The sequence below is a fragment of the Vombatus ursinus genome, unplaced genomic scaffold, assembly GCF_900497805.2.
Source record: "Vombatus ursinus unplaced genomic scaffold, bare-nosed wombat genome assembly UNPS02006874.1, whole genome shotgun sequence".
In the NCBI taxonomy this organism is placed as follows: domain Eukaryota; kingdom Metazoa; phylum Chordata; class Mammalia; order Diprotodontia; family Vombatidae; genus Vombatus; species Vombatus ursinus.
The window spans coordinates 4,242,076-4,258,852 of NW_020946652.1; the positions used below are offsets into that span (position 1 = coordinate 4,242,076).

The window sequence follows — 16,777 nt, forward strand, 5'->3', positions numbered from 1 at the left end:
GGTGTCTGTGTAGATGGTTTGCCAGGTAGAAGCTTCCATTTCAGCTAATTAATTACAATTGTCAGAGAATCAGAAGTCAGCATGGCAAGCTTTTCCGGTTTTCAAAACCCAAATAGTGGCTGCATTAGCTGTCATTATAATTAGGCCAATAAGCTAAATAAGTCAATCAACAAACATTTATTTATTGTGTTGCTATATGTCCAGAGCTGTTACATGTATAAATGGACTCCACTGATGTGATTGGTGTGCTACCTGAGGGTGACAGAAATGGGTTTCTTTACCTGACTCACCTGAGTATCAGCATTTTCTCTTTTCAGGTAGTCTTAATTTTCTCACTTTCAGGGAGGGGGTTTCTTTTTTCAAGTGGAATGATACATGGAAGCAGATTTGAAAACCTATAGAAATATCACCTTTCATAATTTTGGTTTATTTGTTGTGGAATCATAAGTGAAAACCAATGGACCAATTTCCACTAGTTAACATAGACAAATAATGCCCAGCATGGTGGTGTCTTGTCCTTTTTTCCTCTTTTTATTGCCTCTGTAGCATCCATAACTAGCATAAGTTAGATGTGCAGGAGCAATATAATTGCACATAGTACAAAGTATTAAATGAGTAAAAATCAATTATGAATGTATTTAAAAATATATAGAATATGAAGCAATGTGAATTTAGTCTAATTAATAGGTAACTAAAGATAGTGAAACAAAACAAAACCAAAACCCAAAATAAGCCATCTCAAAAATGGCACGAATGATCCCAATGCTAAAACATGATCTTAAAGTATTCTCATCTTCAAAAGCTTAAGAAGGAAAGCAAACTGAAATCCTTTCCTCCACAGACTCTGCCCTCCAGCTCCATTGCTTTGCTCATTCCTCTCACTCCATCCAAGATCTTCACACTGATTCTTTGGCTGCTTGGGATGTCTCCCTGTTCTGATTATTCAATTATATCCATACTTTAAGACCCAGATCCAGTTCCTTCACAAAGGGAAGAAGATTGCTCATTCAGTCCAAAGGGACATTTTATTGTTTGTCATTTTTCGATTGTGTCTGACTCTTTTTGACCTTATTTGAACTTCTCTTGGCAAAGATACTGGAGTGGTTTGCCATTTCCTTTTTCCAGCTCATTTTATAGATGAGGAAACTGAGGCAAACAGGATTATGTGGCTTTCCCAGGGTCATACAGCTGTTCTCTGAGGTCAGATTTAAACTCAGGAAGATGAGTCTTCCTGACTTCAGGACTGGCGCTCTATCCACTGTTCTACTTACCTGACCCACAGGGACATCTCCCTCCCCTAAAATCAACTTTGCTTCTGGTCTGAACCATGCTAAGGTATATACTATGTGCTCGTTTATAGTGCTAGTTATCTGTGCAAGCTGTCTGGTGGATGCATTGGAGAGGGGAAAGAGTGGATGCAGGGAAATCAAATAAAGAGTTATTCCAATAGCCCATGAAAGAGTTGATAAGAGTCTGGATTATGGTGGGAGTCATTTGGGCAGAGGAGAAATGCCAAGATATGGAAAGATACATAACAACTGATTAGCTGTGGACAATGAAAGAGATTGTAGAATCAAGGATCACATCAAGATTGAGAGCCTGGGTGCTAGGAAGGACAGTGTGGCCCTCAAGTGAAAAATGAAAGACTGGAAGAGGGATGGATTTGAAGGAAAAAGTGATGAAGTCTAGGTGGACATATTGAGTCCCAACAGGACATTCAGGAGGAGCTGTCCAGTAGGCAGTTGACAAGTCATTCTCAAAGTCAGAAAATTACCAGTCCTTGAGTTTTTCTCTCACTCTTTCCCCTTGAAACGCTAAGTGGACCAGTGATCTCTGCCAAACAAGCAAATAAATAAGCAAATAAACATAAGAACAAAATGAGAATAATATGCACATACAATAATAATAATAATTTATTATATCCATATGTGCAATATATAATATCTATATGCTCAACTAAGAGTAATGGCTAGATAACTTGTCCAAGGACTTCTTTTTAGACACCATAGGGGGAAAACTTGAGAAAAACAAGATGAATGATAATAATAATCATTGATATTATTGCTATTATTCATAACTCTTAGTTACATGTAATGAAAACCTTTAAAAACATAGAGCGCTAAAAACAGGTCACGATTGTAGAGGCACAATATGAGATTTATATCACCTATTAATGTTTTGTCTATTTTTAGAGAACATACAGAGAATAAATTTACATGCCAATAACTTTGTTTTACTACAAAAAAAATCAGTTATTGTAACTGCCTGTACAATAATTCAAAGATTGGTGAAGATAAAAGAACAGTATCAACATAGAAATTATCTGAAGTTCTATCTGAATCCTATTAAAGAAATGAGAATGAGACAAAAAATAAGAATTATAATCATCACCATTATCAAAAAACATCATCACTAGCTCTCCCTTTGCCACTGTTACTTACTTCTTTTTTTCCCTTCTGTCTCTCATGCTGGAACTCGATTGTAAAGTTTCCTTTCCAATGTCAAAACAAAGGACTCCATATCTCATAGTGCTCACTAAAATTCTGATGTCCCTGGGATCTCCACTTCCAGTGAGGATATAGCTGATGTAATGGCAAAGGGACTTACTTAGGGAACTTTTTTCTTCTTTCTATCTTTTTTTCACGTAAACTCCTGTCCTGCTGCACTCTCATCTTTTATCTTCCAGTGAATGACCAAGTAGAACTGAAATCATAAGTAGTAGATTGCAAAGAGGGAGTAGATCTTTGCCTCTACCAAAGCTTTGCCTCTACCGTAATTAAGTCTGAAATCCTACAACCATATCCTATGCTTCTTCATGTTTCTTCAAACTCCTCTTTACTCCATCATTTTCCTCAGTTTCTTCACTTGTAAAAGGAAATAGTCAACTCAATAACTTGTCCTTCTACATGATTATTTTCTAAACTCTATATACCTATTTATTTTTATCATCCATTTCAAAACTGACTTTGAATGCAACAACCATTTATTAAGCACCTCCTGTATATCAAATACTCTACTAGGTGCCAAGAACATGATGACAAAAAATGAAACTCTCCTTGCCCTCAAGAAGTTCATATTCTATCAAATAATCACAGAATGTGAGAATTGAGGGGGGCCCTTAGAAGTCATCTATGCACTGATTCAACCCATACACAAAAGGAATCTCTTTGTATGCTAGAGTAACATATGCCATAAATGGTCACATCTCAATTTACTCTCCTGACTGCTAAACCTCCAAAAAAGTCTCACACAATTTAGGATGAGCCTATTATGGGGCTTATTTTCCTGAAGGGTGGGTCCCCGATCAGAATTTCCATTTCTTGTGGAGACCTAACCATACTCACTTTATTGCCACCTCAAATCACTATCCACATCGCTCCACTTCTTCAGAAGCTTTGACTTCAGGTGGGTACCATCACCCTACCCATCGATTTCAAGCTCTCTTTAATGCTTTATATTTCCCTACTAGAATATGTTACTTGAGAATAGAGACTATTTTGTTTTCTTGTGTGTATATCCGAAGAGGTTAATACTGGGCTTAGAACATATTAAACTGTCACTCTTTCTCACTCATTCATCAATCTGACTCTGTGACTGTCTATGTGTCTTTCTATCCCACTGCTATTTAAATATAGCCAAAAAATAGGACCATACCCCATTCTGAGGTCACACATTTCATTTTTGACAGATTTAATTGTTAAGAAGTTGGTGTTGTTGATCATGATGAAAGTGACAATGATGCTGCTGCTGCTGCTGCTGATGATGATATCCCTGGCATAAATCCTAAATCTGACTTTGCAACATCCATCCACCCATTTTTCCTGGGATTGCACACTGGGTTCAAACAGAACATTCCTCTTCTAGGGGACAGACCTTTGAATATGTGAAGATAATTGTTATGTGTGTCTTGTTCTCCCTTCCCAAGACTTCTTTGCTTCAGGCTAAACATGTGATCCTCATGAGCCTCAGGGCCTGCACTGTCTTGGTTGTCCTCAGGACACTCTCCAGGTTACTACTTTCTTTCTGAACCTGTGATGATCAGAACTGCTGATAATAGACTTGATGGGCTCTGACAAGGCCAGAGTTTGGTAGCACAGTCACTTCCCTGGTCCTGGAAGCTTTTCCCCACTTAATAAAGTGGGGAATCCCAGAGATCCCATTAGCATGTGTGTCTGCCATACCATGCTACAACTTAAATTAAGTGTCCTATTTCTTAAAACCCATAAACCTTTTAATTTATTTTATTTTTTTTACCCAGAACACTTGTTATCTGTTCCTTCCCCATATTTTACTTGTTTTAGAGTCATCCTCTGCATTGGCTGGCCCTTCTAGTTCATAGTCATTTGCATATTTCATGAACATAACAGTCATACTTTTGTCCAAATCACTAATAAAAATGGGGGAAAATATCTTCAGAGTGCTGCACTGGAGATTCTGGCCACCTTGAAAATGAATCATTAAGAGTTACACTTTGAGCCCAATAATCCAACCCATTTGGAATCCTATGACTGTCTCTTTGTTTAATCCACATCTTTCCATCTTCTCTGCAACAATAGGATGACACACTTTATAAAAGCTTTAAAGAAGTTAGCATAATCTCTACTCATAGCAATCCCCTCATTTATGGGTTTAATAACCTCATCAGAAAAAAAAAAAGGAAATTAAATTAGTCTGCCATGACTTATTCCTAGTAAAATCATGTTGACTCAGGGGTAGGTAGGTGGTGTAGTAGAGAGCGCATTGGTCCTGGAGCCAAGAGAACCCGAGTCCAAATCTGGTCTCAGATCAGATGCTTGACACTAGCTGTGTGAACCTGGACAAGTCACTGAACCCCAATTGCCTAAAAAAAAATCACGTTGACTCTTTGCAATTGACTTTACATTCTAGAAATGGAGTTCTTGATTGTGTGTCCATGAACTCATGAGTGTATGTACTTATTCACATTACATGCACACATCCACATCTATTCATAACTGTATTTCAATATAATGAGTTTTTTGTAATCCTATTCATCTTACCTCACGTATTTAAAAGGACATTTAAAGTAATAAAAAAGTCTATAGGTTTCACCAAATGGCCAAATGGTATCTTTTTAAAAGGGAAAAATTGCTAAGAATTCTTGTTCTACAAGTTTTCTAAACATTTCTTTTATGATACTTTCCAGATTTTTTTCAGGAATCATAGTTAACCTCTTTATTGTATAGGTTGAAGGCTGTTTTCCTCATTTTTGAAATCTGTATAACATATCCCTCATTCAGTCTGGAGGTGCTGTCCCCATTTTCTATATATTTTTTCAGATATCACTAATAATGGCTCAGAAAACAATCTGCCAGTTATCTTTCATATTGAATCTCTACTCGTCACTCTTGTTTTGTCATTTCTAATAGAAAGGCATTCTTTCTCTAGAAAGCAGAAATCAACCATAGTTGAGAAGTTCTGTCTTGTCTCTTTGTTTTTCTGTTTGTTCTTTTTTTTGGAGGTGGGGTTGGCTAGGCAAGAGGGTTAAGTGACTTGCCCAGGGTCATGCAGCTAATAAGTGTCAAGTATCTGAGGCCGGATTTGAACTCAGGTCCTCCTGACTCCAGGGTAGGTGTTCTGTCTACTACACCACGTAGCTGCCCTCTGTCTTGTCTCTTTTGTCATTTATTAACATCCCATCCACCCTAAATAAAGGTTTTATCACAGCCATTTCCATGTATGTATATAAATGTATGTGTCATATATACCTCAAACAAGTCAAGATGTTCTTAGTAACTTTTTGGCTGAGAGAGAGTTTGAGATATCTGGATAATTGAAGTTTTCCATCCCCACTACATTGTGCCTGTGTGCCAGCCTTATCATTTCTTTTTCCACCTTCTCATAGTTTTTTTCTTTCTATTCTGGTGGCATGCAGTATGGTCTGATGACAGAATCATTGTTTCACTTTTCATTGACCTTCACACAAATGTTCTCCATCATTCCCTCCCCCATCCCTGCCCCATTCTTGGATTTACTCAAGTGAATATGTGTTCTTAGCATTCAATGCTACCCCACCTCCTTCCATCTCTCCTGTATCTTTTGAATAATGAGCCCATTCATGTGCTCCAGTCATAGGTTTCATCCCGCTGTATGATACTTATGAGGTCAGATTTTCACACTTGTGTTAGGAATGTTAATATTTTCTTCCTTGATGCTTAAACTTTAGGTATTTGTGCATAGACATTTTTACTGAGTTTTATCATTTCATGAGTTTTACTATTGTCTACATTCTTAGATTTTTTTGTCTCTTGTTCACTTTTGGGTGTGTCAGATTCTCTTTTTCTTCTTTGTGGCTGTCCTTCATAGAACCTATCACTGAGCATATACATAAGAAAACTTCTTCCTCCCCTACTGTTTTTAATTTAAAGCTCTTTTGATTAGATTTGCAAGATACCTGGCAAATATATTCTTATCCTGTTAGTCATACTCCATCTCTGGCCAGGAAACTGTCAATCTTAAATTGTAAATCCAAATCTCATTCTCAAATATCACCTTCTTAGCCAGCTGTTCATTTCCCAAATGATTTTCTTTTCTCATCAACATCCCTTACCTTCAATAGGCGAATGTGAGTAAAACACCATCTGTGATCTCCAGTTTCTTGCCTAAAATGTCATAATCATAGCAAGACTTTGTACATTCTGTCTGGTATTTTCATTTGTGCCTACATGAATCACAAAAAGAAATAGCTATTCTTTCTTATAGACCTTAAGAAGTTCTCTGTTATATATTGTATATATAGCCCAGAAAGAAAATAGATCTCTCAGTTGTTATTAGATAAATAAATTGCTGCCTTGGTACCACTAATAAGGAAATTATGAATTACTACTATTCTTCTCTTCTTCCCCTTTCCCTTACTGGCTGATGTTTCACTGGTTGGTTCTACCATGCCAGTCATGGGTTGATAAGACATTTCTACTCCTTTGGAGCACCCAGCTTTCCCCTTCTCCAGAAAAGCTTCAAATCTGTTTTTAGCTTTAATTGTTCAGCTGCTGACTTCCCTCCTTTTCTCCTCTGCATCACATACTTCCATTTGACATTCTCATAAGAGTCAAGTCTCTGTTCCTCCACCTGTTTATCATTGTTATTGTTGTGATTAGTATTTTCTTCTTTTTTTCCCCAATTTATTTATGTATTTTTAGTTTTCAACATTCATTTACACAAGATTCTGAGTTCCAAATTTTCTTCCCATCCCCCCCCCCATGATGGCCAGCATTATCATTCCTCCTTCACCTAATCTGTTCTCCTTTCTATTACCCACCATTCTCTTATTCCCTTCCCCTTTTATTTTCTAATAGGGTAAGAGAGATTTCTTTTTTTTTTCCTTTTTTTCTTTTGATTCATTAATTTATTTATTTTCAGTTTTCAACATTCACTTCCACAAGATTTTCCCCATCTCATCCCTCTCCCAATCCCAAAACAGCATGCATTCTGATTATCCTTTCCCCTAAACTGTCTTCTTTTCAATCTTGTCCCCCTTCTCTTTTCCTTTTCCTCTTCTATTTTCCTGTAGGGCAGGATAGATTACTGTACCCTATTGCCTGTATATCTTGTTTCCCAGTTGCATGTGATAAGAATTTTTAACATTTGTTTTTAAAACTATGGGTTCCAAATTTTGTCCCATCTTCCCTCCCCACCTACCCTCATAGAGAAGGCAAGCAACTTGATACAGGTTATACCTGTGTAGTCATACAAAACACTTCCACAGTAGTCATGCTGTAGAGAATTAACTATAATTCTCTTCATCCTATCCCCCCACATTTATTCTATTCCCTCTTTTGAGCATGTCCCTCCTCAGAAGTGTTTGCTTCTGATTATCCCTTCCCCCAATCTGCACTCCCCTCTATCATCCTCCCAATTTCTTATTTCCTTCACCCTTATTTTTCCTGTAGGGTAAGATAGCTTCCCATACCCAATTGAGTATGTATGTTATTCCTTCTTTAAGCCAAATGTAATGAGAAAAAGTTTAACTCATTCACTCTCACCTTCCCCCACTTCCTCTCTATTGTAAAAGCCTTTCTTGTCTGTTTTATGTGAAGTAATTTACCCCATTCTACCTCTCCCTTTCTCCTTCTCCCAGGATAATCCTCTCTCACCCCTTAATTTTATTCTCTAGATATCACTCATTCTTCTTCAACTCAACCTGTGCCCTCTATCTATCAATCTATCTACACACATATTTTTTTTTTCCCTCCAACTACTTTAATACTGACAAAGGTCTCATGAGTTACAAATATCATCTTTCAATGTAGGAATGCAAACAGTTCAACCTTAATAAGTCCCTTTTTATTTCTCTTTCCTGTTTACCTCTTCATGCTTCTCTTGAGTCCTGTATTTGAAAGTCAAATTTTCTATTCAGTTCTGGCCTTTTCATCAAGAACACTTGAAAGTCTTCCATTTCACTGAATATCCATTTTTTCCCCTGAAGGATTATGCTCAGTTTTGCTGGGTAGGTGATTCTTGGTTGTAATCCTATCTCCTTTGACCTCTGGAATATTATATTCCAAGCCCTCCAATCCCTTAATGTAGAAGCTGCTAAATCCTGTGTTATCTTGATTGTGTTTCCTCAACATTTAAATTGTTTATTTCTGTCTGCTTGCAATATTTTCTCCTTGACTTGCAAACTCTGGAATTTGGTTACAATCTTCCTAGAAATTTTCCTTTGGGGATCTCTTTCAGGAGGTGATCAGTGGATTCTTTCAATTTCTATTTTGCTTTCTGGTTCTAGAACATCAGGGCAGTTTTCCTTGATAATTTCTTGAAAGATGATGTCTATGCTCTTTTTTTCAATCATGGCTTTCAGATAGTCCAATAATTTTTAAATTATCTCTCCTGGATCTATTTTCCAGGTCAGTTGTTTTTCCAATTAGATATTTCACATTGTCTTATATTTTTTCATTCTTTTGGCTTTGTTTTATAATGTCTTGATTTCTCATAGTCACTAGCTTCCAATTGCTCCATTCTAATTTTTAAGGAATTATTTTCTTTGGTGAGCTTTTGGACTTCCTTTTCAATTTGGCCAATTTTGCTTTTTAAGACATTCTTCTCCTCATTGACTTTTTGGACCTCTTTTGTAATTTTTTGGGGCTATTTTTAAGGTGTTATTTTCTTCAGTGTTTTTTTTTGGGGGGGGTCTCCTTTAGAGACTAGTTTTTCATGGTTTTCTTACATTACTCTCATTTCTCTTCCAAGTTTTTTTCTCTACTTCTCTTACTTGCTTCTCAAAATCCTTTTTGAGCTCTTCCATGGCCTGGGACTGATTTATATTTTTCTTGGAGGCTTTGGATGTAGGAGCTTTGACTTTGTTGTCTTCTTCTGCTCGTATGTTTTGATCTTCTTTGTCACCAAAGAAAGATTCTATGGTCTGACTATTTTTTGCACAGTTTGCTCATGATCCCAGCCATTTACTTAAGTGTTAAACTCTTTGTTAAGGTAGAGGTCTGCTTTCAGTGTGGAGAATGTACTGTCCCAAGCTCTGGAGGTTCTGGGCAGCAGTTTTCAGAGATACTTCTAGGGACCTGTAAGTTTTCAATTCTTCCAAGGTGGTGTGATCAAGGGCAAGGTGTTTAATTTCCTGGTCTTTGTTTTGGTCTGTGAGTGACCACAAGCACTCTTTTCTGCCTTAGAATTGTGAGGAGGATTCCCTCTCCACTGCCACTACAAGCTCCACCATGCCAGCACTCCTCCTTGCCCCAGGATCACCACCCAAAACTGTGACACAGATCCAAGCATAGGTAAATCAAGAGAATCCTGCCTCAGCACCAGGAAAAAGATCTGTGCAATCCCTCTCTGATCAGCCATTCAAATCCACCTCAGTCTGTTGGCAGGAAGCTCTGGAAGCAGCTGCTGCCCCAAGGTTACACCAGGTCTGGGACTGGGACTGAGCTTCTCTCTCACCGAGGTCACAGACTTTTCCCGCTGACCTTCTAAGTTGTCTTTGGTGTTTGTTGGTTGAGAAGTCTGGAAACCACCATAGCTGCCCAGAATTCAGTCCTCTGAGGCCTGCTCCATGTTCGCTGCGGCCTGGTCTTTCACTGGGCAAGCGCTCATGCTGAACTGTGTTTCTCTCCCAGCCTGGCACAATAGACCTTTCTAATCAACCATCCAGGTTGTCTTGGGGTGGAAATTGTTTTCACTCTGGTTTTTTTTTTTTCCTGTGGATTCTGCTGCTCTAGAATTTGTTTAGAGCCATTTTTTTACAGGTACTTGGAGGGGTTTGGGGCAGAGCTCAAGCAAGTCACTGTTTTTACTCCGCCATATTCTCTCAGCCCCCAGTAAGATAGATTTCTATACCCCTTTGCCTGCATATCTTGTTTCCCACTTGTATGCAGAAATAATTTCTAACATTCATTTCTAAAACTTTGAGTTCCAAATTCTCTCCCTCCTCCCTCTCCACCCACCCTCATTGAGAAGGCGAGCAATTGGGCATAAGCTATGTACATGAGCCATCATGCAAAACACTTTCATAATACTCATAATAGCCATGTGGTAAAAGATTAACTATATTTCCCTCCATCCTATCCTGGCCCCCATTTCTATTCTCTCTTTTGACCTGTCCCTCCTTAAAAGTACTTGCTTCTGATTGCCCCCTCCCCAATCTGCCCTCCTTTCTATTAATCCTCCCTCTGATATCTCCTTCCCCCCTACTTTCCTATAGAGTAAGATAACTTTCCATACCCAACTGGTTGTGTATGTAATTCCCTCTTTAAGCCAAATCCAATGACAGTAAAGTTCACTCATTTCTTCTCACCTTTCCCCACATTCCTTCCATTGTAAAAGCTTTTTCTTCCCACTTTTATGTGGGATAATTTACCCCATTCTACCTCTCCCTTTCTCCTTCTCCCAGTATTTTCCTCTCTCACCCTTTAATTTTCTTTTTCTAGATATCATGCCTTCATATTCAACTCACCTTCTGCCCTCTGTATGTATGTCTGTGTATGTATGTATGTGTATACAAATATATGTATATGTATGTATGTATGTATGTATGTATATCCTCCTACTACCTTAATAATGAGAAAGGTCTCATGACTTACAAATATCATCTTCCCATGTAGGAATGTGAACAGTTCAACTTTGATAAGTCACTTATGATTTCTCTTTCTGTTTGCCTTTTCATGCTTCTCTTCAGTCTTGTATTTAAAAGTCATTTTTTTTCTCAAGAATGGATTCTCAAGAATGTATAAAATTCCTCTATGTCATCGAATGTAATTTTCCCCCTCATTGATTATACTCAGTTTTGTGGGAGTAGGTGATTGTTGGCTGTAAACCTATCTCCTTTGATCTCCAGAATATTATACTCCAAGCCTTCTGGTCCCTTAATGTAGAACCTGCCAAATCTTGTGTTATCCTGATTGTGTTTTCACAATACTTGAATTGTTTCTTTTTGGCTGCTTGCAATATTTTCTCCTTGATCTGGGAACTGAAGAATTTGACTATAAAATTCCTTGGAGTTTTCCATTTGGGATCTCTTTCAGGAGGTGATCAGTGGATTCTTTCAATTTTTATTTTATCCTCTGGTTCTAGAATATCAGGGCAGTTTTCCTTGATAATGTTTTGAAAGATGATGTCTATGCTCTTTTTTTGATCATGGCTTTAGGTAGTCCAACAATTTTTAAGTTATCTCTTCCTGATCTATTTTCCAGGTCAGTTGTTTTTCCAATGGGATATTTCACATTGTCTTCTATTTTTTTCATTGTTTTTGGTTTTGTTTTATAATTTCTTGATTTCTGATAGATTCATTAGCTTCCATTTACTCAATTTTATTTTTTAAGGAATTATTTTCCTCAGTGATCTTTTGGACTTCCTTTTTTACTTGGCCAATTTTGCCATTTAAGGCATTCTTTTCCTCGTTGGCTTTTTGGACCTCTTTTGACATTTGGGTTAGTTTATTTTATTCAGCATTTTTTTGGTTCTCCTTTAGCAGGCTGTTGACTTATTTTTCATGATTTTCTTTCATTGTTCTCATTTGTCTTCCCAATTTTTCCTCTATTTCTTTTACTTGGTTTCCAAAATTATTTCTGAGCTCTTCCATGGCCTGAGATAAATTCATATTTTTCTTGGGAGCTTTGGATGTAGGAGCTTTGACTTTGTTGTTTTCTTTTGGTTGTATGTTGGTTGTATGTTTTGATCTTCCTTGTCAACAAAGTAAGATTTTATACTCTGAGATTTTTTTCCTCTGGTTTTTCATCTTAATTGACTTTTTTAACTCTTTGTTAAGGTAGGCTCTGTTTCCATTGTGGAGGGTGTACTTTCTCTAGCTTCGTGGGTTTTGTGCAGCTGTTTTTAGAGATATTTTTAGGGACCTGTAAATTATCAGTTCTTCCTAGGTGGTATGACTAAAGGAGAGGTGTTTACTCCTTTCCTGGTCTGTGCTCTGGTCTATGAGCACTCTTTTCTTCCTTGGAACTGTGAGGAAAATTCCCTCTCCACTGTTGCCACAAGGTCTGCCACACTAGCACTCCTCCTCACCCCAGGACTGCCACTCAAGACTATGACCCAGATCCAAGCACAGGCAAAGCAAGGGAATCCTTCCTCAGCACTAGCAAAGAGATCCTTACAGTTACCCTTTGATCAGCTGCTTGATCCTTCCACTGTTTGTGGGCTGAGAGCTCCAGAAGAAGCCACTGCCACTGTGGCCACCTTCCTGGAGCTGCATGAGAGTCAGGGCTGGATTGATCTCCTCTCTCATCCAGGTCTGACAGACCTTTCTTACTAATCTTTTTAATTGTCTTTTGTGTTTGTGGGCTGAGAAATCTGGAAATTGCCACACCTCCCCTTGATTTAGTCTCCTGATGCCTGCTCCAGGTTTGCTGGGCCTCTGTCTTTGCCGGTGCAGCCCACCTCAGCACAAAAGACCTTTCTTGTATATCATTCAGGTTGTCTTGGGCTGTAAAATTGTTTCACTCTGTCTTTTTGTGGGTTCTGTTGCCCTAGAATTTGTTTAGAGCCATTTTTTTACAAGTGTTTGGAGGGGTTTGGGGGAGAGCTCAAGCAAGTCACTGCTTTTACTCCACCATCTTGACTCTGCTCCCCCTGTTTTGATTAGTATTGTTGTTGTTGTTGTTGTTGTTTTAAATCCTTGCTTCTCTTTCTTTTGGAGTTCCTTAATTCTGTCTAAAAACCAGTAGTGTGGAGAGATACTGTTTCAGGCCCTTCATCTTGTAAATTAGCCTTCTCTGGGAAAATGTAAATATCACTCATCTTTTGAAAAAAAAAATCCACATCTCAATCTTCACTCAAGTCACTCAGAACTTAACTCTACTCTCCCTAATGTTTAACATTCATGTTTCTTGAAATTATTTGTGCATATTTACATCTCAACACCAAATACCTGGTTACAATTTTTATAGTCAATTATCCTTTCTTAACAAATTTATATCCCCACTAAAATCCTTTTCTGTTTCCTCAAATACTCTCCAGTTACAATCACTCTTCTTTTCCCTTCAGCCTTAAAGAAATGTACTGTTCAGTTCCACAACTGTCCTCATGGTCCAAATCACTCTATCAAAGTGCTTAACACTCTATTTTGCCCTCTTGCCTTTTATTTCTTACCTAATGTTGTCTAGTCAGCTATCCACTCCTTAACCTTCTTGAATCTACCATCTTAGGTTTTTCTCTCAGACTTCCTTTAATTGTCTGTACTTCTTGAATATCCTACTCAAATTTCCTTCTCTTATAACCAATAAGTGGTGTCTGAGCTACATTTTTTGGAACTGGAAATTATTTTCCAAATGTTCTTAAACTTAAACAAAATTTGCCAAATTTATTCAGTCCAAATTAAGCCTCCACCTTACTTGCTAATACAAATTCCTCTGTAAGACTTCTTTGAAGCATAAAGCTACCTTTGGTTCTTCAGAAAAGATGTAAGTATCCTCTGACTATCTCCTGTCAGTGTACTGATAAACAGTGGGAGAGGGGGAGGATATTTTAATTGTCTGCTGAGCCAGAGTTGAATATGCATGCCAAAGTTTCAAGAAAGTGATTTCTTGCTTTCTTCCCTTGGAGATTCTATGCAAGAAGAATTGCTAAATGCCTCTGCATTAGGAAAGGGACAATAGTTACTTTTTTCCCCTTTACTCACCACTATATATCTATGGACACAGGGAGCTTCTGTTCCTGCTGTGTTTCTTCTTTTGTGATGCTAGCTGAAAAATTGTGCCAAGAAGTGGGCACCCAGGTGACTGTAAAGACCTGTGGATTTATTAAAATAAATCAAGATCCTACCAACAATCAGAATGCCAGAGCCAGGGCAACAGCAGTCAAGGCTGATGAAATAAAATAGCCCTTTGAAAAAACCTGCAATGAATCAGACTGTCTAAGCAAGTAAATAACTCATCTAATAGTTACATCAAACCAAGAAGTGAACTTGATGGAATCTCTAAAAAAGGAGAAAAATTCTCTACCAGGAAGTGCCCCATTTCCCTGTCAAGTGTAAGTGTGTATGAATCCATAGAAATGACTTTAATTAGAATCCAATCTTTTCAGGGACCAAGCAGGTCTATAGAGAGGATAGTGTGCCTACTGGATTAGGGAGAATGTGGTTTCATTTCTGTCCTAGTTATACCATAGTAAATAGCCTTTTGTGAAAGCTAATTTACATTGATTGGCTAATTGGTATTGGAGAAATGTCAATTGGTAACCTTATATTGGTAAGGACACTGGTAAGGACTTGTGAATGACAATATTAGTTTCAGTATCTGGTCCACAGGGTTGTGGAATCTTAAACAGATGATTTTTTTTTCCTTCTGGGGACAAAAACTGAATATTGCAATAGGAATTGATTGGGTGGGGAACTAGAGTATGAACAAGACTGGATTTCTATGGCTTTCCTTCATGCATTTCTACCATGACTGTAATATCTGTGTCACTTTTGTTTCATTCTCCTGTCTTATTTTAGAGAACACAGGATGTTAGGTAGAGTTGGGGGAGGGATTACAGAAAAAAAAAAACAAAGCAAAACAAAACATGAAATACCTCAGTCTCATAGCCTAGGAATCATCCTGTACCATCACTGTCTCTCACACCCCACATCCAATCTGTTGCCCCACTTAATTCCAGTGCTTTCCCTCAATTAATTATATCCTTTTTATCCAGTATCTAGTTTGTTTGTATACATTCAGTTTCATATCATCTCCTCCATTAGACTGTAAACTCCTTGAGGATGAGGACTGTCTTTTACCTCTGTTTGTATTCCCAGTACTTATCACAGTGCCTGGAACATGGTAGATGTTTAATAAATGTGTATGCATTGATTGACTGATTAACTGAAATCCCCCCCCCCCCAATTTTATAGATAAGAAAACTGATTTGTTGAGAATTTCAGTGACATGCAATTTAATGCCAATGACCAGTGGGATTATTTTGCAGTATGTCATATTGCTTATAATTTTGATAATAAGTATAACAGTATTTCAAGGCCTTTTCCTCAAAAAAATTTCATAATTTCTGAAATTGTAATTTTAACATTGTTCAAGAATATTTTCAGGCAAGAGTCATTTATTTTCATTGAGTAAAAAAAAACCATTGGCCAATAAAATTGGGGCAATGGCTTCGGATTCTAGTTTTACCACCATAAAAGTGAGTGATATTAAACAAATTATTTCCGTTGCCAGATCTGCATCTGAAAAATGAATAGGCTAGAATAAATGAATGAATGAACAAATGAATGAATGAATAAAAAAGTATTTGTTCAAAACTTTTGCCAGGCATTGAGCTAATCACTGAGGATAGAAATACAAAAGTGAGAACAGTCCTTGGTAGGCATCTGCTGAACCAGTTTTCATCACCTCAAGTGAAGTGATTGCTTTATTTTGAATGTGAAAATTTACATCTCAGAAATAAGCAACCTGGGCTTGGTTCAGCAGCATATATAGTAAAATTGGAAGGATAGAGAAGATTAAGATGGTCCCTGAGCAAGGATGACATGCAAACTTGTGAATTGTTCCATTTATTTTTCATATTGATTGCTCATGGGTAGGCTGAGTCAATATAATAAAATTGAGAATTTTACCTAAATTAATTTCCTTTTTCAGTGTCATATCAATCAAACTACCAAAAATGTTTTAAAGGGCTAATAACAACATTTCTCTGGAAGAACAAAAGGCCAAGAATATCAAGGGAAATCATCTGGAACAACAAAAGGCAAAGATTATCAAGGAATCAAAGAAAAATGTGTGAAGGAAGGTGGCCTAGCAGTACCAGATCTCAAACTTTATTATAAGTGGTAATCATCAAAACAATCTGATATTGGCTAAGAAATAGAATGGTAAATCAGGGGATAGATTAGGTACAAAATACACAGTAGTAAATGACCTTACTAATCTAGTGTTTAATAAACACAAAGATCCAAGCTTCTCACTATTTGACCAAAATTGTTAAAGAAACTGTAAAGTAATTTGATAGAGACTATGTATAGACCAATAATCTCATGCCATAGACCAAGATAAGGTCAAAATGTGTCCATGATTTAGAAATAAAGAGTGATATAATAAGCAAATTAAGGGAGCATGGAATAGTTTACCCGTCTTGTCTATGGATAAGGGAAGAATTTATGAACAAACTAGATATAGAGAGCATTATGGGATATAAAATCAATAATTTTGATCACATTAAATTCAAAAGGTTTTGTACAAACAAAATTGATACGGCCAAGATTAGAAAAGAAGCAGAAAAAAAGTTTTTTGGGGGTTAGCAAGTTTTTCTTATAAAAGCCTCATTACTCAAATATACATAGAACTGAGTCAAACATATAAGAATGACA

At 37.3% G+C, this 16,777-nt stretch overlaps 1 non-coding gene across 1 annotated transcript; it reads left to right on the forward strand.

Annotated features, from left to right (window-relative positions):
* Positions 1-15,865: 15,865 nt before the first annotated feature.
* On the forward strand, positions 15,866-15,970 carry LOC114033392. The gene has a single exon (XR_003567975.1). It is a non-coding gene; the product is annotated as a U6 spliceosomal RNA (small nuclear RNA).
* Positions 15,971-16,777: the final 807 nt, after the last annotated feature.